The sequence below is a fragment of the Lemur catta genome, chromosome 7 (genome assembly GCF_020740605.2).
Source record: "Lemur catta isolate mLemCat1 chromosome 7, mLemCat1.pri, whole genome shotgun sequence".
NCBI lineage: Eukaryota > Metazoa > Chordata > Mammalia > Primates > Lemuridae > Lemur > Lemur catta.
This window is the reverse complement of record NC_059134.1, coordinates 9,485,129-9,507,692: the sequence shown is the minus strand read 5'-3', so window position 1 is coordinate 9,507,692 and position 22,564 is coordinate 9,485,129. Positions and strand designations below refer to the sequence as shown.

The window sequence follows — 22,564 nt, the reverse complement described above, 5'->3', positions numbered from 1 at the left end:
GAATGAATAACAGTTCAACTGTGCTAGATGCCCAGTATTTTTTTTTTTTTTGAGACAGAATCTTGCTCTGTTGCCTGGGCCAGAGTGCTGTGGTGTCAGCCCAGCTCATGGCAACCTCAAACTCCTGAGCTCAAGTCTTCTTCCTGCCTTAGCCTCCCAAGTAGTTGGGACTATAGGTGTGGGCCACCACACCCAGCTAATTTTTTCTATTTTTAGTTGTCTGCCTAATTTCTTTTTATTTTTAGTAGAAACGGGGTCTTGCTTTTGCTCAGGCTGGTCTCAAACTCCTTACCTCAATTGATCCTCCTACCTTGGCCTCCCAGAATGCTAGGATTACAGGCGTGAGCCACCAAGCCTGGCCGATGCCCAATATTTTTGATGGTAGCAGTTCTATTCTGTAGAAACACTTGAAAGATCTGACTGGCCATACAGGGATTGTAAACATTGATACTGATTTAAAAACATTATTTTTTGTATACTTGTTTTTGGTATAATTGATATATACTTCTGAAAAGTGTTGTAATTTTAAACAAGCACTAAAAAGGTCTGGGAAAAACAGTTGCATAAATCATTCAAAATCTTTATAGCTTTGTATGCAGAGCACTAATAAAAGCAATAACAATCCTAATAAAAATAATAGCACAATTAAAAAGACGTGAAAGTCCTAGTAAGTAAAGAAATATTACAGTAAATATAGGATTTTATCTTTAAAGGTGATGGTTGCATAATGAAAAGGGGTATAATGAAGGGTTGAGGCTGCTGGATTGCAGAGACAAGGACAAAGTCAGAAAAATGAGCAAGTACCATGCAAAAAGCCCTATCAAAACATAAGTGACCAAATTTAAGTAGCATCAAAGTGGCATGAATGAGCATTATGTACAGTACAGTAATCCCCTGCAGTTTATTGCATTCAGCTTGTGTTAGGGTACTTTGTGTTAAACTGGGCACACCAGGCTAAAAACACACATGGGAAAAAATACTATATAGAATCTGAGTTACATTAACATCATTCCTTGATTTACTAACCTCATATGAGCTAATTAATGTTATAGAAAGGTGTTATAGCAGAAAAGATCATACTTGGTTAGTAATCATTTTGGGAAATAGTTTAGTGGTTAAGTGTACAACCTCTGGAGTCCGATTCCTACCTCCATTGATGTGGTCTTTGGGCATATTACTTAACCTCTTTATACCTGTTTCTCTTGTGTTTTTGAAGGTATTATAGGAAAGCAGAAAGGAAAATGCTTTGGACTGGGTTATAACTTGGAAATTTCTCAGTGGAGGAGACATTTCAACTGTTCCTACATAGGTAACCTAAAAGGTGAATATCACTTATAAACTGTGTGACCTGGGGCAAGCCTCAGTTTTCTCATATATAATACAGGGACAGTGTTGTTTCCCTTGTGATGTCACTAGGTTCTTGTGGGTATCAGAATTAAAATGACATACAGTGTGAAAATTTACCATATAGCAGTAAGGTAGAAAAAGGAAACATGAATTTCTAGAATTTAGTTTTCTAGCTAACTACAGAATAGATGGTCTTCAGGGTTTCTTCTCACTTTGAAAATATTCAACTCTGTGAAATCCCAATAAGTGCTAATAGTTGTTCTTTGTGTCCTCTGACACAAATGTTTCTCTGGCCATTCATTCTTATCAGCAGTAAGTAGCCACTGGCCAAATTCTTCTTTACTCTCATAATTTGCATCAGATATTCAGTTAGGCAAATATTCCTAATTTCAGAGATGATAGCCTAACAAAAATGTCAATAATGGCATAAGGATTACCCCCATGTTGATTCAAAACCATAGTCCATGCGGTTGAATATTCTGTCACTTTGGTGTCATTTTCAGGATATTTTGAGGAAGAATATTGGTACCCTCATTGGTATCCTTGGACATTCTGGTAAATGATTTGTGTCTATTTCATCTGTGAATTTTCAGAGAGTTATATAAAGATTTTTCAGTTTAAAGGTGATATCTTTCATTTTCTAAGATTACTATACTTGATAAAATTTAACTCTGTTCACATACTGAATGGATCTATGCTTCTAAAAGTTGCCATTACAGAAGGAAAAAATCTTTTTTATTTTTCTTTGTCATCACTTCTGTTGCTTTTTCAGAACTTTTTACAGCTTCATTTTATCTTTTGTGAGATTTGTAAGCCAGAAATAGAACCAGTGTGGATGTTTTCTGTTTGCAGCCTTTCAAGCCATTTCTAACATAAGAATTTGGCCCCTGTCAAAGCATGTGCAACAGAGGTACCCCTGCAGGCAGCTAGACACATCCTTGGTGTTGTCTAGGTGTATTTGGTATCCTCTTTTGTTTTTTTGTTCTTAATTAGTCTTCTTGTCATATCGCCCTCAGCTGACCAGAGACTCTATTTCATCCAGCTCTCTCCTCCCTATTCTCGCTTTAACTTCTTTTGTGCTTCTAATTTCAACTAAATTAAGTTCTAATTAAAATAATTTACACCTTAAGGTTTGAATGCTCAACAAGCTTGAAACGCTCAAAAGATAATTCGCTTTTTAAATGATCTCTAGATAGGTTATGAGTCATTGTTACTGATGAGATTGTGTATATCCTTGAACTGTTTTGGAGCAGAAAAAAAAAGATTGAGAATCTCTGTTCTAAAGCCACTCTTGAAACAGTCATAGTTTTTTCCTTGGAAAACAATGCTGTAAGTGGCCATACTTTCTTGTGGCATACTCATTTCTTGGAATGTGTTGTACTTGTTTTTATTATTAATCTCTTTAATGTTAGATGATGTAGTTACTGAAGGATTATAGTGAGTTTAATTCTGGATACTTTTTGTTCTCTAGAAAGTTTAATTTTCTAAAATCTATGTATATATACATATTCTTTTTTTTATTTTTATTTATTTATTTATTTTTTTGAGACAGTCTCACTCTGTTGCCCTGGCTAGAGTGCCATGGCATCATTGTAGCTCACAGCAACCACAAACTCCTGGGCTCAAGCGATCTTCCTGCCTCAGCCTCCTGAGTAGCTGGGACTACAGGCAAGCACCACCACGCCCAGCTAATTTTTTCTATTTTTAGTAGTTCCTGGCTAATTATTTCTATTTTTAGTAGAGATGGGTCTTACTCTTGCTTAGGCTGGTCTTGAATTCCTGCTCTCCAGCGATCCTCCCGCCTCTGCCTCCCAAAGTACTAGGATTACAGGCGTAAGCCACTGCGCCTGGCCATAACATCTGTATTTTAGATACAAAATTCCCACTGTTTCCTTGCTTTAGTTTCTTTTTTGTTATTTGTCATTTGCTGTGAAATATATCAGAGTGCTGTGAAAATAGTAAGCTCCTATACTAGTTTAAGGTGATGTTTTTCTTGTGCTAGTATATATTTTGTATTTTATGTTTGCAAATGATAGATGGCAATCCCTGGCTGGTTGTTTGAAGGTGGCTGAAAAACAAGTACATGATGAATTGTCTTTTTTCCATTTGTTTACTTAAGAACTCCTTGTTGGTTTTTGGATATTGTTGACACTTGCAGAATCTATTACTGTTTATTGTTCTTTGACTTGGAGATTCTGATCACTGGCCAGATAATAACAATATTCCTGTGGGGGTGGGTGAGTGGGAGGAGGTCTAGTTCTACTTGGCAAAACTGTGTTACTTGGGACTAACATGTTGGACTTACAGGCTCATGAAGGTTTATTAATGTTTATCCCTCTGCATTAATATCATATCCTGAATTCTGTGTTTCCTCAGATACGCAGCCTGTTTTAGTTAAATCTTTCTTTGACCCCATGATTCTCACTAATTATTTAATCTAAAATGTTGAAGAGTTGGAGAGTGAAGTTTAATTATACTGGAATGGGATGTTCCTGCATTTCATGTAACTGATGAATTCATTCTAGAATATCAATTTTGCTTCTTTTCAACCCAAATAGGAGTGATTATAATGTTTCTGTCCTCTACTTTAAGGCTATAGTTCACATAGCTTTGATGTTGTTCTTCTTTTGGAAGAACATTTTGTGGTAGGAACTAATCAGTGACAAACATATTGGGTAGAGTCTTAGTAGTAGTCATAGGTTGTTCAGATGTGTGCAGGTATTGTCCTTGTCCTTAGCAGATTGTGTAGGAGGACATATAAATGTCATAGATGGCAGGAAAGAATGGAAGAGCCCATTTTGGTTAGAAGTCACATATTTGAAAACTGTTTATGTGCTCTACCTTGGGTAGCTCACCCACTTACACCTGCCTAAGTCATTGCAAGAATAGATTATCTGTGGTCCTTTGGTCACTTTTTTCTTTGTATTTTCTACCATTTTATCATTTCATTTTGTTGTTCACTTGATTAATATTTATTTTAGAAGGCTGGTAGACAAGGCAGAAAACGTTAAGGCAAAGCATTCACTATATAGCTTTTAAGAATTAATGACTTAAAGGAAATATTAGAGCTAGAAGCACCTATAGAACAACACTGTTGGGATATAATCAGCAAGATAGAGAATGTCAGAGATTATACAGGACCTTGTTTCTTCAGCCAATATATGACAATGAAAAATGGAGGAGGGGGAAACTTTAAAGAGACTTAAGAGACCTATTAATTAAAATATCATGTGTGGACTTTCTGATTCAAATAGACAAGCTGTTAAAAAAGATTGAAGACAGAAAAGTGTACTCTGGATATTTGTAGTAATTAAGGGATTATTGGTTAATTTCTTTAGGTAATATAATATTTTAGTTATTTATAAAAGAGTATCTTTTAGAGATACATGGTGAATTATTTAAGGATGAAATGATACCTTATCTGAGATTTTCTTACACATAATCCAGTGGGATGGAGGGGGAGAGAGATGAAATTTGCCATTGTTAATTGTTAAAGCTAGGTAATGGATACCTGTTGGCTTACTGTTCTATTATCTGTTGTATATGGTTGACAGTTTCCCTAACAAAAAGTCAGAATATTTAAATTAAGTGGCATTTGAGTACATTCTAAGTGTTAAGGAGCATAGTAATTGCTATGAAGGATAGCATCACAGTATCTAGCATATATCATGAAAAAATGAAGTAGTACATTAAATAAATGAGAATTTTGTTTCCTCTTCTAAAGAAGTTTAGCATTTTTAGAAGATCCAAACCTAGATTCATGAACCATCTTTCTTTTATTATACCTTCTATTTCTTGAGCACCTACTGTTTATAGACATTGTATTATAGGTACTTTATATATCCTGTTTCATCTAATTACTTCAACCACAATATGAATGGGTATGATTATTCAGAAGAGGAAATAGAACTTCAGAGATCTTAAGTAAATTGCCTGAGTTCACATAGGTAGTAAGTGGCACAGAAGGAATTTGAATAAATTTGAGCCCAAATTTATTAAAGGAAAAAATTCAACATTATTTTTAAAATGGAAATCGTAGCTACTCAAGAACAGCACTGTTGTTTTCAATTGCTGTATGTACTGTAACTGAAATATTACCTGAAATAGTGAAACAGTACCTTAATGAATTACGTATCAGTAAGCAACATTAGTTCCATTTCTAAACATGTTTATCTTACCAGGAGGGAATGCTGATATAGCTTGAAGATTCTGAATTGACACTTAAAAACAGCCTCATTATTTTGCAAGTAATGTTTGAGAATCAAACAAAATGTACTTTGTATTCATTGTTCATTTTTAAAACATCAGATGAAAATCACCACAGATGATAATATTGATGTCTGGGTTCTAGCAAAATCAGAAGAAATAGGCAAATATTCAATTCCTAATTTATGTGTCATTCAAACTTAAATATAGATCTGTCTCTTTTAAAGAGCTACCTATATTAAACTTCTTTTTACTTCTCCATTATGTTTTATTCTTCAAAAGATTCACTCTATTATTATTTTTGCAATTGCTGAAACTAACCACAATAAATTTCCATAACAAAGGATAATGGGAAAATGCCTGTTTGTTTCCAGAAATAAATGAGCAGGTAGGAACTTAATTCTCCTTTCTAGAAGAATAAAATCAAAGAATTACTGATACCAGGAGTAGTGGTATAACTTATTCAAATCAGAATAGTATACCTCAAATTAATGTTTGGAAGTATGGGTCTTAGGCCAGGCATGGTGGCTCACACTTGTAATCCTAGCTCTTAGCCAAGGTATGAGGGCAGGAGTTTGAAACCAGCCTGAGCAAGAGCAAGTCGAGTCCCTGTCTCTACAAAAAATAGAAAAATTAACTGGGCATGGCAGTGCACACCTGTAGACCCAACTACTTGGGAAACTGAGGCAGGAGGATTGCTTGAGCCCCAGGAGTTTGAGGTTGCTGTGAGCTATGATGACACCACCATACTCTAGCCAGGAGCAACAGTGAGACCTTATCTCCCAAAAAAAAAAAAAAGGACGAAAAAGTATGGGTTTTAGCTTCTGTTACTTAAGGATAGGATGATTATGATTTGAGAAAAATGTCTTTAATTTGTAAGTATTTGAATTTTCCCTAGTACTTTAATAAACTAGTCATTATTATTATTATTTTTTTGAGACAGAGTCTCACTCTCTTGCCTGGGCCGGAGTGCCGTGGCGTCAGTCTAGCTCACAGCAACCTCAAACTCCTGGGCTCAAGTGATCCTCCTGCCTCAGCCTCCCGAGTAGCTGGGACTACAGGCATGTGCCACCATGCCTGGCTAATGTTTTCTATTTTTAGTTGTTTCGCTAATTTCTTTCTATTTTCAGTAGAGACGGAGTCTCACTCTTGCTCAGGCTGGTCTCGAACTGCTGAGCTCAAGCAATCCTCCCGCCTTGGCCTCCCAGAGTGTTAGGATTACAGGTGTGAGCCACTGCGCTCGGCCAACTAGTTATTATTGATTCCCATTTTTACTGAGAGAGGTTGCCACCCTCTCTGAGCGATAGGAGAGGAGCAGGCAGAATGAAATATGTAGCAAGTTGCTAAAATTACTTCAGTCTCAAACCAACTTCATAGTAGAGTGAGCTATCCAGGTCTGCATACCAATAGGTACACAGTGGATTGAAAACATTTGATTAATTGGTATTTCCTCAACTAGTTTGATGGAAGAAACTCTACTAAGTTTATGCCATACCTGACCTTTTCAAGCATGAAGTGTTAGTACATCTTTTTTTTTTAATTTCAGCATATTACAGGGGTACAAATGTTTCAGTTACGTATATTGCCCTTGTCCTACCCAAGTCAGAGCTTCAAGCATATCCATCCCCCAGATGGTGCACACCACACCCCTGAGGTGTGTATATATCCATCCCTTCCTCCCTGCTCCCATCTGCCTGACACCCGATGAATGTTGTTACTATATGTGTACTTAAGTGTTGATCAGTTAATACCAATTTGATGGTGAGTTCATGTAGTGCTTGTTTTTCCATTCTTGGGATACTTCACTTAGTAGAATGGGTTCCAGCTCTATCCAGCATAATGCAAGAAGTACATTTTTTAAAATATAGCTCTAATTTTTCCCCCTTAGTGATTTCATATTAGTCTCTTCCTGACCTCTCCCTAGCCCTTACACTGAGGTGGAGTCTACTTAGATCATTTGCTTTCCCCCTTGTTATTATTGGTTGAATTTACAGTTAGCATTTTTTTCTTTGCAGTATTATTAATATTAGGAGGAGGTCTAGTTATAGCAGTGACCAGGAGTGCTGTATGTACAGTTCAATTTATGTCAAGACCACAATTTCCTAGGTTCCTAAATTTGTAAAAGCAACGTAGCCTTATTTCTCTGTATCTCACTGACTATGGATGGCATTATTCAGTCAAAATTTTAGCTCAGGAAATGTTATTTCCCTTAATTCAACATTATACTCAACCTTCGTTATCTTTACAAGACCCATTACTACCAAATCAATTGTAACATAATTAGTTTCTAATTTTCAACACTATACTTTTACATTAATTAACTGTGGTCCACTTCCTTCCTTTAGTTCTATAAATTCCCTTTCAGATAGAAATACTGTTTTACAATCCAGGGGTTATTGAAAAAGTTAATTGATTCTGTTAAGTTTTATTTATTACTTTTTGCCAGTGTTTTGTTTTTTTGTGTTTACTTAACCATTGTATATAAACCTTGTTTTTTAGTTGCTTTTAACTTGTTAGTAGAAAAATTATCACTTCAGACTTTGAGTAGGTTTGATGCGCTTTATCTGTAGATTCATCTCAGAGATACATGGTTGCTTAGTCAGTGAGAAGTATTTCCTGAGATCTCTAGATTCCAATGTATCTGATAAAGTAAGTTTTATCACTGAGTCTAACAGTGGAATTCTCAAGTTGATACAGCTTGCTTGTTCTTTGTGCCCGTGGCTAGGTAGATGTGTATGAGTTGTTTTCTGTAGCCTCTGATTACTTTTATTCCATTTGGTAGAGTATGTTCACGCTAATGCTGTTGTTCTTTTTGTCCCTTTACACAAGCACCTTGAACTCTTGAGTGTTAGAACAAAGCATTTCTGGGTTGGCTTTTGTAAACTAACTTACTTATTTATTTAGCCCCCTCAATTTCCTTCATATGTGAACTTTTGAAAAGGGAAACAATGATACAGAGTGATATAGTTTATAAATTCGACAGTAAGTAGATGCAGTCCCTGCACTTGTAGACGTACTTTAGGCATTGGATTTCTTTATTAATGTGGTGTAAATACCATTGATTTTGATTCTTCATAGGCTGGGATGGGAAATATTTAGAAATGGAATTAAATTCTTATTAAGCCCTGATACATACATTTATTTCATGATTCTGAGATCCTGATGTAAAAAGAATCTCTGTTTAAGTTTTCTTAGTTATTTAGACCAGATACTTGTTTTTACTTTTCTCCTTGGCTATTTTTCATGTTCTCTCTCTGTTTTCGATTTATCTTAGTCTATATGAGAATACTGTACTGCGTTCTTTATGCACATTGCCTTGATTTACACACATATATATTACACATTATTCACAGAATACCACATTTTTTGAGGAGTATTATATCATATTTAGAATCATAGCTGTGAAGTGTTCTGTGGACAAAGCTTGGTGCCCAGTTAAGGAGACACTTATTGACCTGTTGGCTATGTGCCATGCATTGTATTGAACAGTTTTAATAAAAACAATTCTAATATTATTATGAGAGAAAAGGACCACTAAAGTGAGAGTATTAAGGTCGTGGTTTTGGCCAGGCGTGGTGGCTCACGCCTGTAATCCTAGCACTCTGGGAGGCCGAGGTGGGAGGATTGCTTGAGATCAGGAGTTCGAGACCAGCCTGAGCAAGAGCAAGACCCCGTCTCTACTAAAAAATAGAAAGAAATTATCTGGACAACTAAAAATATATGGAAAAAATTAGCCGGGCATGGTGGCGCATGCCTGTAGTCCCAGCTACTCAGGAGGCTGAGGCAGAAGGATTGCTTAAGCCCAGGAGTTTGAAGTTGCTGTGAGGTAGGCTGACACTGTGGCACTCTAGCTTGGGCAACAGAGCGAGACTCTGTCTCAAAAAAAAAGATGGTGGTTTTACTCTTGCTCTGCTGTTGTTTTTTTGTGTGGTCTCTTATCTATACCATTCTCTAGTATAGAGAATGTATACTGTGTTCAGTCATGTAGGTAAATTTATGGGGTATGAGATATAGAAATGAATGTAGGTCAGCATATCATCACCCCTTCTGCCCCCTCAAAAAGAAAAAAAATAATAAAATTATGAGATCAGAGAGGGCCACGCAAATGAGCTGAATGTGGATCAAAATGAAAACCACATATTTTTTTACCACGGAAATAACATTCCATAGGTCTTGGGCTGATTTTTAAAAAGTATTTTTAATGCAAACGTGTGAGCTGGGTAACCCTGGACAAGTTGTTATGCTAAGCCTCAGTTTCTTCACCTGTAATATGAGGATCATGATGGCTCCTACTTTATAGGGTGGTTGTGGGAATTATGTAATTCATTATGTAAGGGCCTTAGCACAATGCTTGGCACATAGAGTAAGTGCTCAGTATATAGCCTTCCTTTCATGTCCATGGGGGATTGGTTCGAGGACCCCTGTGGATACCAAAATCCAAGGATGCTGAAGTCCCTTATATAAAATGTTGTAGTATTTGCATTTAATCTACACACATCTTCCTGTTTACTTTAAATCATCTCTAGATTACTTATAATACCTAGTACAATGTAAATGCTATGCAAATAGTTGCTATACTGTATTGTTTAGGAAATAATGATAAAAAAATAAAGTGTGTACATGTTCATTACATATGTAACCATCTGTGTTTTTTTCCTGAATATTTTTCATTCAACCAAATGATTGAATCTATGGATGTGGAATCCATGGATACAGAAGGCTGCCTATATTTGCTGTTATTGTAACTACTTACTACTGCTACCAGAAAAATAATCCACTTTTTAACAATTATTTCTCTTAAAAATTGATTCCACCTTGGGATTCTTAAACTGTTGCTAAGAATTCTTCTTTCTGCTGTGGGATCAGATATTATCCTTTCCCTCTGTTTTCTTACCTTTTTGGTTTTGATGAGAATCACCTAGTTCTCAATAGTACTTGGTGACTCCTGTGGTTTAGGTCAGAGACTTGAGCTCTACAAATGCTTGTTGGGGAAGTGAAACCTGATTGGGGTTTTAACAAGTCAGGAAAAAGGGAGTTAAAGCCATCCTTTGGTCTTCAGGAATATCTAGTCTCCCCCGCCCCCTTGTAGCCTCAGTGATTGACTCCACTTTGTTCCATTCCTTTGCTATCCAGTGTTTTTTGTTTCTGCTGGATTTTCATTGGCTACTGGAAAAGGGAACATAAAACAGAAACACATGTTGATTTTGAAGTTAAAAACATTTACAAAAAACTCCAATAGCAGAGTCAAAACTGAGAACAAGTCTTGGAAGGTATACTTGTGCATATTTTAGGTGGGGGGATAGAAGGTTCTTTCCACAGCAGGGGTGTCTGGGGAGGTAGGATTCTGAAGTGGCAGCAGGACTAGAAAAGGAGCTTTCCAAGGTAGTCTTAATGTAAGTCAGACTGTCTATCAGTGTTCTATGTAAAAATGCTGCTTGCAGTTCACTTTTTTATGTTTAAAAGGGCTTGAAGAAGTGTGGTAAGGCAACCATGGTAATGAAAAGAAAACAAAAGACATTATTGAAAGGAAAGGAGAATAGGATTCATGAAAACACACTGAGGGAGTTAAAATTGTTTGGAAGAAAAAGAAGACCTAGACACTGAGGGATAGAAAAGATTATACTTAAAACTGATTAATTTTTTTTGCAAGATTATATGTGCATGATATAGTGAAAACTGTCTTCCGTTTTTTCCTTTTCTCCTGTTATCTATTTTCTTCCTTGACGACAACTGCTGTTATTGGCACTGTCCTTCCATAGCTATTCTGAGCATCTATAGTTCCCTCTTCCTCCTCACTGAGAATATGAATAGCAGGATACCACATACACTATTCTGTACTCTTACCTCTTTCTTCTTTGCCTTAATGGTATGTCTTAGGGTTTGTTCCATATCATGACCAACAGGGCTGCCTTTTTCCTCATTTACTTACCTGTGTAGCATTCCAGTCTATTGGATAGTCCATAATTTAATTATCTAGTTTTCTGTTACTGAGGAAGTGAGGTTTTTGCTATTCTATTTTGCTATTATAAAGTGTATCATAATGAATATTCCTGTCCACCTTTTATTTCTACCGGTGAAAGTAAGATAATTTCCTAGAAGAGGAATTGTTGGGCCAAAAAGATGTGCATTTTGAATTTTGGTAAATTATGCCAAATTGCTCTGCACAGAGATTGTACTAGTTTAAGCTCCCACCAACACTGCAGGTTTATTTTGTCGTATCTTCTTCCAGTTTGTTGAGACCTTTTTAAATCTTTGCCTATCTGATAGATTAAAAAAAGACATCTTATTGTTGTTTTACATTTTTGTTATGAATGAAGTTAAATACTTTTTAATATGTTTTTATGTTCTGTTGTATTTTTCTCCGATTATTCTGTTTATGTTCATTGCCTATTTTTTGAATTGTTGAGTCTTTAAGATTTGTAGGAACTCTCTCTCTCTCTCTCTCTATATATATATGTATAAAAGAAATTAACCCTTTGTGATATGTTCTGAATTTTTTTTTCAATTTTGTTTCTATTTTGACTTGGCTTTTTTTGTTATGGAAGATTTAAAAATTTTTATACAGTGAGATATGTCAGTCTTTTATGGTTTTAGGACTTTTTAAAGTTATATGTAGAAAAGACTTTCCCACAGATGATAAAGAACTTTTATGTTTTATTTTTATATTTAAAATTTTGATTTATTGGGAATTTATTTTAATGGATAGATTGAGGAAGGGATGATTGTTTAGGTCAAAATTTGCTATGGATTTGTCATGAGTGGAAATTATTAGACTATTCTGCAAGATATGTTTTATGAAATGTTAAGTTTTTACAAGTCACCTGCTATCGAGAACAGTTTGTTTTCTAAATCTATTCTCAGGCTTGACAATACATTTTAGTTTCTGTTTAGACTAAAACTATATGACTTGGTGAAGCATCAAGATTAAAACAATAAAACATATAAGTTGTAATTTTGTAGAAGGGAATAAGGTATTATATAAGCAAAGTCAGTTTGAGGTTCATTTTTCTTATTTTCAACATGAAAATTCAAGGATAGCCCAATGATGCCCCTAAAAATTTTTTAATCTAATCAGATTTAATGAAAAATCAGGGCTTAGTAGTTTGATGCTGCTTAGTAAAAGACAAATAACCATGAAGACATGACATGTCAGGGTTGGTGCCAGCATGGCTGTCTTCTGAGTAACAGTTGTGTTTGTTGACAGAGTCATGCTATAGTTTTCATTCATTTTCCAGAAAATCATTTTATTGCTTCCATCTGCAATGTAAATGTGTAAAAATTTTGCATGCTTATTTTTGATGTGATTGTTAGCATCTTTCAACTTGTAATTTCTTTAAAGGACCATGGACAAGCCCAGCTTTTTTGTCTCCCTCTGGATACCTGAGCAAAGGTGTATATGGCAGTTATTATTGAGAGGAAGGAAAGGGGGGTGTAAGATTGGAAGGTATGAAGTTGGGCAGGTCCCTAGACCATGCTTATCTTCCCTATTAATTGTGAGTAAGCTTCCTTAACTATAAGATCTATAATTGTGCCTGTCATCCTGCTTGGCCCTGGAGACCTTTGCATATATAGTGTTATCCTTTCTAGTTTTCTGTTTAGCTTTCTTAAGTCTGAGATTGCAAAAGGATGCAAATAAAGAAAAGCTTGCTTTTTAAAAATACCTATTTTTAACTTATTAACTGGAAACTTTGAGAAGAGAAAAACAGTTCTTTAAAGAATAAATAATTAGTGAAAAATCACCTTCATTTGGATTCTGCTTTCGGTTATGTAGGTCACAAAGCCTAAGGCAGTGGGAGGGTTCAGGTGTCACCAGTGCAGCAGTCAGATGCCTGTGATTTCCTGTCTGCACCCCGACTATAATTAAACCAGCACCATCACCTGTCACTGGTACACCAGCCACACACCTGAGTGTGTGTAAATAGAGCTGAACAACCTGAACATTGGTGCTGTTTATTCCATGCCTGGAGGTTTAGATTTTTTTTAATACAAGATGGAGACTGAAAGTGAGAGTAGCACTTCAGGGGATGACAGTGTCTTTTGGTTGGATTCTGAAATTATAACCCAGATGACTGACTGTGAAGAGGGAGAAAGCAAAGAGAAGTTCAGGTAATCATGGAATTCGTGGTTTTTGCACTTACCCTTTGTCCCTCTGTTCACCCTTACCACCCTTTTTCCGTCCTCTGTGTTTCAGTCTCTTTTCCAGTAAGACTTTCTTTTCTCTGGGGGAAGGTTTGGAGCTGAAGGGGACAGGTTTTGAGTTGTATATAGCACTCCTCATTCCACAACTTGCCCTAAGCTTGTAAAGTACATTTTAAATGACTTGTTAGAACACCAGGAAGAGAAGATGTTAGACAGGTTTTGTAGTTGCATTTCAGGAATTTCAAGTAGACTTACAATGAACTACTACCGCTTCCTGTATCTGATTTGTATTTAACATCAATAGATTTGATCTGAATTTGTACCTAATAGGTTTTTCTTTCTCTTTTTCTTGGAATGTGTTCTGGTGTATGTATGTGTGTGTCAGCCTGCCTTTGTTGCCTTTTGCATGTATATGAAAAATTTTAATTAAGTACAAATTGATGGCTTCAATCCTTACTCTTGTCTCTGACTTCATATCTCACTCCCCTAATCTTTCTTGGTTTTTGCATCTCTAGTAGTAACTTCATAACTGAAGTTTTTACAGGATGCCTTCTGATTAAGTGGCTCTCGAAGTTAGTGGCACTGGTGAAGGAGGAGGTACTCACCCAGCTGTGGAAACAGTACCAGTTGTTTTATTCATTCTTTTGTACTGTTACAAATTTTAAGGGGCTTTATTCTGGCTTTTCTTTTTCATTCAGGGTTTGCAATTTAATACCTTTGGAGGCATTAAACAATTTCTTGATGAAGTTTGAAGTCTGTACTACGTATTATTACTGCCCACAGAAGGGCAATTAAACATCTTTCATAATTTTACCTCTGAATTTTTGGTGGATAGGTAAACAACATTTCCATCAAATATTGTCTTTATGTTTGATGCTCAAGAGTCTTTCCCTTTCTCAACTTAAAGGATTCTTTTATCCACAGGTTTTATTTTTTAAAGTCTAGTTTAAATGACAGAGGTATTGAATATTGGAAACTCTTGATAATCCACACTAAATTTGTTAGTCAGTAGTTAAAATAAATGAGAAGTATAGTTTGTATTTTAAAAGAATAATTTAATATTCAAAGTATGAAAATGAACTATTTTATTAGCAGGTGATTCTTTTTGTCTGAATGTTCTTATTTTACTATCATTTTATTTAGCCTTTCTAATTTGAATAAGTCATTTCTCCGCCAAGGTTATTTCCTAGTTTTTAATACGGCCAGTGTCTCACTAACAATTAGTAGAAATAAAGTATTTGTTTGGTATTGTTTGTAATAAAACTGTTTGACCTGGTATTAAAATTGTGGAAGTTATTTTGGGTATTTGTCAAAGCAAGAAACAAATAGGAATTTATTTTGTTGTTGTTACAACAGATTTGATGCTGTAATCCTAGATTTATTTGTTAGGCAACAGGAATCTCTCTGGGATTTTTTTTTTTTTTTTTTTGACAGTTAAAGTTAAAAGCAAATCTGTGTAAGGTTGAGCTTTTTTTTTTTTTCCTTAGGAGTAAGTGACATTTCCGTTGTGACAAACCCAGCTAGTTGTATACGTTGTTTTAGGAAACCATGATGCCATACATAGGGAGTGTGTCCTCCGTTTATGATTGTATTTCCTGTCTGAATAGCACCATAGCTTTCCCAAACCAAATATGTCTTTGAGATTTGATCTTATTTTATTTACAAATGTAACAAAGATCTGGGTAGGGCCCAGTTTCATGGCAGTGTTTCTCACCTATTCAGCTGGTGAGGCACGAGGAGGCGTGGCAGCAGAGTGCTTTCTCAACGTCCTGGCGGCGCGGTTCCTGCTGAAATGCCTGGCAGGAAAAACGCGGAAATGCCTGCCAGGAAAAATGTGCGCGTGGGTGTGGAAGGTGAAGGATTGGATAGAAGGAATTGCAGCCATACCCTTGGGAGAGCCGAATAGTAGACTCAGTGTTGTAGGAGAGTTGTTTTAGAAAAACCAATTTAATAATTTAAAAAAGCCACCAAAGTCTTAATGTGTTTGTTTTAAAAATCTACGCTAATACACAAGAAACCAAACTGTTGGATTGATTACATGTACACACACACACATACACGCACACACAGCTAATGCGATGAAGGCAAAAGATTGCGCACTATTCTTTTTCCTTGTCTTCTAAGCTAGGTTTTAAATTTATTCTTAAAAGAATTCCATTGTGTTGAGGCACCCTGGCTAAGAGAATGAAGTCATACCACACCTAGAATGTAGGCTTCCGGTGCTTCCAGGTACCATTTGCTTTATGAGAAAGTACTCCCAGAGGTAGTTAAAATTTGTCCAGTAGCTTTTGGAATAGCCTTTATTTTTGGACTTGGAGGAAAGGATACTTTTTCTTACATTAAAGCACTGTAGGAAATTGCCTAGTCTCCTTTATGGCAATAGTTTGAACTTATCCACTGCTGACTCACAAATCTCTCATTTTCTGATTTCTCATTTGTCGTGTGACGTTAATAATCTGTGTTATCTACCGTATCACTATGATAAAATAGTTATTAGACTAGAATATTTAGTTGTTAGAATATTCCGTAGAGATCATTAAAAGAATCCATTTCTAAATTAGAAGGGGGAATGTGAGGCAGAAAAGGAAATACATAAATGTTTTAATTCTATCAAGAAAGAAAATTGTATTTAGAAGTTTTTAGACATTGTTACATGCAATATGTAGGCCAACTATGTTATATACAGTATGTCAGTGAACTGTATATCAATCTTGTGAAGTAGGTATTATTTTTTCCATTTTCAGATGAGGAATTTATGGTGCAGAGAGCCACATAGCTCACACTGTCAGGGTAGTGCAAAAATTTGAACCAGGTATAACTGATGTTGAAAGTGAAAGACTTTTGTTTTATGAAAGATTTTTTATATGTCTGCTGCTAAATGATGAATTTTAAGAGATTACAGCTAATATCTCAGTCTTGAAATTCCTTCTTTGAGGAGTATATAACCAACATAAAAATGAAGCTATGAACATAAAAATGGGACTTCTAAAAAATGTGACCTCTAGAACACCTGGGAATCATGGCTGACTCAGTCATGAAAGGCTCTCGTTATTTGGCATTTGAAGGTAGAAATGTTTATCGTGTAATTTTATTTAGTCTTCTCTAATATCACATTATTGGCAGATAGACAACCTGGTATGACATATAATTTGAAACAGTTACAGGGATGAGATAATACATAATTGAGTCACATTTTTAAACTTGTATACCTTTAAAACCAGGATCTATAGAAGCCCAGATCTTTCAATGAGACCTTCACTTTACCTCCATCATAAGACAATTGATTTTAAGTGAAAAGAAAAACTTCTGACTATCTAGTTAAACCGGATGAGTTAGTGAACATGTTTTGATTTTGGGGGGAATGGTCTTCATTAGTTTATAGCATTATAGAACTAATATTTCATGTGCTTGATTGGTTGCTTTATTCATTCTCTACTTTATTTGGAACAATGCCACAAATTAGAAGATATTGCAACAGTCCAAATAGGCAATGAAAGCCTGGACTATGGTATATGTCTTCTACGTTCTTGCTTTTCTTTTAGATCTCGGATATCTTTAATGACTATTTCATAATTCCTTGCTTTTAGTACTATGGATTTTCTTTTGTTTACTGCAGAAATTCTTGATTTTGGGATTCCCAACCAGTTTTAATGAGCCTGAAAAGATAGAGAATTAGTATTAACAATTAACCATTGATCTGTATACCAATGTGACACTCAGGCCTCTTTTATACTGTGTAAATTTTCGTAGGCATCTCATCCTTAATCATCTATTATGTGTATGATGTCAAAAAAGATATATATATTTTGCCAAAAATGTAATTTATATTGCTTTGTAACCTTGAAGATAGCATCTGGGATTTAGTTTAGGGCCTGAAATATTATTTCAACAGTAAATATAACTTTCACCCAAGGTACTCTTATCAGTGTTACAAAAATAATGAATTTAATTGTAATCAGCAGAATCTGATGTGAACATTCTTTAATCTCAGAAAATTTTATGCAATATTGGAGTCTAGCCATTAGGCTCTCTTTATAATCTGTGAAATCAATCTGTCTTAACCATGAGGCATGCTAATACAAGACTTTCTTGGTATTTCAGTAATTAAGCCCTTTGGGATGGAGTCCAAGGTAGGCTTTTCTTATATCTGCCTGTGTGAGTATTTTGATGTTTAAGAAGGGCCCTAGAGCACAGAAACTATATAAAACTATATAAAAGTTCCTGGTTATTATGTTGTTAAAAATTTTTAAACTTATTTTCCCTTAAACTTTGCATTCCACTTAGGCACTAAAACTCCCTTAACCAGTCAATGGCACTTTAACTTAATAAATTAAAATCTTGGCAACATTTAAAGTTCTATGTATAAATGTAATATAGTCCATTTTCTTTTTTAAAAATAAAATACATTAAGTGACTAGCTTAGCAAGAACATAATCAGAACAAACAAAACCTTCCCAGATACTTCATTTTGGAAGTTCTGTTATACTTTTTACTTTCCATTAGTGATTAGTTTTCCTTTCCATGTTCTCATATGCAGATATGTGCTTTCTCCATTATTATTTGAAAATCAGATAATTTCTTCCACCCAGATGTTCTGTTTTTGCCTATCATGGCTCTCTTTTTTTCTAATTCCTTTGCTCATATCTTGAGAATACTTTCACTTCTTTCTTGCAATCCCATTCCCCTAGATGAGACTTTTGGAACTCTTATTTATTCCCATTCTACCTTACCCCACTCTTAGTTTTTTGTGGAGATAGTTTAATATTTTTTATTCTTCATTAAGATTTAATCATATGTGTCATTGTTCAGTGCTTACTGTTATTTCTTTTCTTTATCATGTTCCATTTTAATGTGCCTGTTCTGGATCATTTGTTATTTTTTCTTGAGTGTTTTGTTCAAGTAAGTTCTACAGGTGATCAGTCTGATTTTTTGTATGCACTCAAATGCCAATCTGTCTTTTCTTTTCCTTTGTAGGTAACTTGTTCTTTCCACCTGAATATGTGTAAGATTTCCATTTTATCCTTGGTTACATATATTTTGTCATCAATTTCTCAGCTTGGAGCTTAGTGACTTTCAGTCTATAGATTCAAGCCTTTGTGTTAGGGTAGAAATTTTGTTATTGATTAGTGGCTTTCCTCTATCTGTAATAGTTTTCTCTTTGTGGAACCTATTGATAGCCTATTAGGTCTTCTTAATCCTTTCTTGCATGATATATTTCTCTTTACATTTTTATTTTGTGATTTGAAGTATTTCTTGTACTTGTTTTCTTAGCCTACTTTTTAATTCCGTCTTCTTTAATCTTCCGAATTCAATTTGAGTAGAGAAATTCTTTTTAAGGGTTCTTAATGTATCGATATATACGTACATAAGATATTTATCTAGTAAATTTAGTTTATTGTCTTTCTTCTTCAGCTTTGCAGCTTTATTCATTCAGTGTGCACGTACTGTTTCATTCTGACTGAACAGAACATATGCTTTTAACCACCAAGCAAAACATCTGCCCTCTTTTGCCTCCCCCTACTGTGTTTTCTTTCACAGTCCTAGAATGTGTATAGCCTCTGCCTTGCTTCTCTGAGGTGCACACATCCACATTAGGAGCCCTAGTCCTTATAGCTAATGGTTAAATTTTTTTACAGGACATTTTTCCAGTTTTTATTAGTACCTTGGAAGCAAGTGTCTTTTTTGTTGTTGAGAGGGGTAGAGTATAGCCTACTTGAACCTCTGCTGTTTTTCTGTTTTGGTTTATCAGTCAGTATGATCCTACTTTTTGTCTTCCAGAAGTTTATCAAAGTCTCTGGCCTGCTGAAGCTATCCATAACATTTTGTTAAGGATTTATTTCTCTTTCTTTAACTTACTGATTTTTCAGAGAATTGGAGAAGGATAGAGCTGTTTCTTCACGTAAACACAATCTACTGTTGAAAGTCCACTGGCTAGTTTTTTTCATAGCTTTTGGGAGGAAACTTCTCTGAAGGGAAAAGTCATTGAGGCAAAATGGTGGTGTCTTTTACCCAGACTGGTGGATATCTAGGGATATGGATGTCTGCTTTAGTGTCTTCTTCAGGTTGGAAAGGAGGGGTTTCCAGGAGAAAATGATCTACCACATTTGGGGTGACTGAGATGTGATCATGCATTCCAGTTTTCCTATCTGGAAAACAGGGCTACTAATAATAGTGTATCAGACAATAACCAGTTAGAAGATACAATGTGGCCAGGCGCGGTGGCTCACGCCTGTAATCCTATCCCTCTGGGAGGCTGAGGCGGGTGGATTGCTCAAGGTCAGGAGTTCGAGACCAGCAAGAGGGAGACCCCGTCTCTACTAAGAATGGAAATAAATTATCTGGACAACTAAAAATATATATAGAAAAAATTAGCCGGACATGGTGGCGCATGCCTGTAGTCCCAGCTACTCGGGAGGCTGAGGCAGGAGGATTGCTTGAGCCCAGGAGTTTGAGGTTGCTGTGAGCTAGGCTGACGCCACGGCACTCACTCTAACTCGGGCAACAAAGTGAGACTCTGTCTCAAAAAAAAAAAAAAAAAAAGAAGAAGATACAATGTAAAAAAAGTGCCATTTTCAAGAGCAACAAAAAAGATAAAATATCAGAAATAAACTTACTAAGGAACTCTAAGACCTATATGATAAAAATGTAAAACACTATTGAAGGACACAGACGAAGTTTGGAACAAATGGAAAAGATTAATTGTTCATAGCTGGAAATATATAACACCATTTAAAGATGTCAGTTTAAGTTAATTTATAAGTCTTATGTTATAAGAATGCTTTTTAAAAAACTAGATAAACTGATCTTGAAATAAATTGATCTTGGCTAAATAATTTAACTAGGAGACTTTTTAGGAAAAGGAAAAGAGAAAAGTAGTGGATAGAGGACTTGTGCAACTAGATATTTTAATATGCAGTCTCAGTAATTAAGACCTTGTGGTTCTGGCATATGAAGAGAAGGCATAATGGGGTAAAATGGAAAGCCTAGAAATATACCCATGTCCATAGGAACATTTAGATATGATAAAGATAGATTCTCAAAAACCAGTGGAGACAATATGTACTATTCAATAAATAGTTTGGGGGAAACTGAATACTCACATGTGTAAAGAAAGAAAATTGGAGTCCTACCTCATACCAAGGATAAATTGCAAATGAACAAAGATTCAGAGGTGCTAAATGAAACCACAAATATTTTAAAAGAAAACGTGGGAGAGTTAAAAAATTTTTTGGATTAGGGAGGGCATTTTGAACTATGACTTAAAAAAATCATAAAAGACAAAGCCATGAAAGAGTTGAGAAATTAGACTACATAAGATGATAAACATCTGCATTATAAAGAACAAAATAAGCAAGGACAAATGACAATCTGGGAAAAGTACTTAGAACTCATATTACAGATGAAGAATTAATCTCTTTAATATATAAAGAACTAAAAATAGGTAAGAAAAAGGCTAACAATCCAATGGAAAAATGGGCTGATATATAAAAAGAATTTTTTCACTGTTGGAATTTGTCTTTCAAATATACTTGTACATATATAGAAATGGCATATGTAGAAATGTACAAACTATTTTTTCATCATATACTTTTTTTGTTTTTTGTTTTTTTTTTCTTTCTTTTTTTTTTTTTTTTTTTTTTAGAGACATGGTGTTACTCACTTTGTCACCTAGGCTGGAGTGCAGTGGTGTGATCATAGCTCACTGCAGCCTCAAGCTCCTGGGCTCAAGCAATCCTCCCACCTCAGCCTCCCAAGTAGCTGGGACTGTAGACGCACACCACCATGCCTGGGTAATGTTTTTATTCTTTGTGGAGATGGGGGTTTGCTAGTTGCCCAGGCTGCTCTTGAACTCCTACCCTCAAGCAGTCCTCCTGTCTTGGCCTCCCAGAGTGCTAGGATTACAGATGTAAGCCAGCACACCTGGCCCTTTTTTGATTTTTGCATGATACAGTTGTAATACCTATTAGTATATCAGACATTTTCAGTTGGAGTTGACCACAATCCTATTCCAACGGTCTTCAGCAAACGTCTATTCCATTTTCACCACCAATATAGCTGTCCCCATTAGTGTTTAGAAGTTCACTTTCTTTGTTTTCTGGGAATTCTGGAAATGTTAGATTTATGTAAGCACTTATTAGTCTATATAAACTAACCAGAACAGAGCACCTATATTTTAAGAGGCTTTATAGTCTAATTTATTAATATTCCCTGAAGGTAGGAAAATATATCTTATGATGGCAGATAATGGCTTTTATCAGTTACAGGCACATAGATACACAGAAGCCTTGTAGCTTCAGATTTATAGCATCAGCCATGGGTAAAATGAACAGAGAACACCGAATTCCCTCCTTAGGACGTTTCTCAAAAAGCTGTTCTTTTCTCCAGTGGGACTGAGACATATTCTTACACACACAAACAAAAATTGACTAGCCAAATTCTCTGTTTTCTCTGACAGAGTAGATGCCTGTCTCTGTCAAACATCACCAAATGTTTGACCATAAAACAGACTTTGAGTCATTGTTGCCACCAATGGAGAATAACTTATCAGCCACAGCTGTCACAGAGCCAGGACCAGTCTTCCCCTCCCCTTCCCGTTCCCCTTCCTCTTCCCTTTCCCCTCTTCTCACCACAACCTCAAACTTCTGGGCTCATACAATCCTCCTGCCTCAGCCTCCTGAGTAGGACTACAGGCATGCACCACCACACCCAGCTAATTTTTCTGTTTTTCATAGAGACAGGATCTCCCTTTGTTGCTCACGCTGGTCTCTAACTGGCCTCAAATGATCCTCCCACCTCAGCCTCCCAAAGTGCTGGGATTACAGGCATGAGCCACTGTATCTGGCTGCTCTTTTTTCCGAGGTTCCTATGATGG

At 35.7% G+C, this 22,564-nt stretch overlaps 1 protein-coding gene across 3 annotated transcripts in view; it reads left to right on the top strand.

Annotated features, from left to right (window-relative positions):
- The first annotated feature begins 1,266 nt into the window (after window positions 1–1,266).
- Window positions 1,267–22,564, top strand: part of ARHGAP32 (Rho GTPase activating protein 32) — a 201,936-nt gene continuing 180,638 nt past the window's right edge. For all 3 annotated transcript variants that reach the window (XM_045555418.1, XM_045555417.1, XM_045555419.1), the window contains exon 1: window positions 1,267–1,321. The gene's annotated coding sequence lies outside the window, so the exon portion shown is untranslated. The remainder of the gene's footprint in view (window positions 1,322–22,564) is intronic.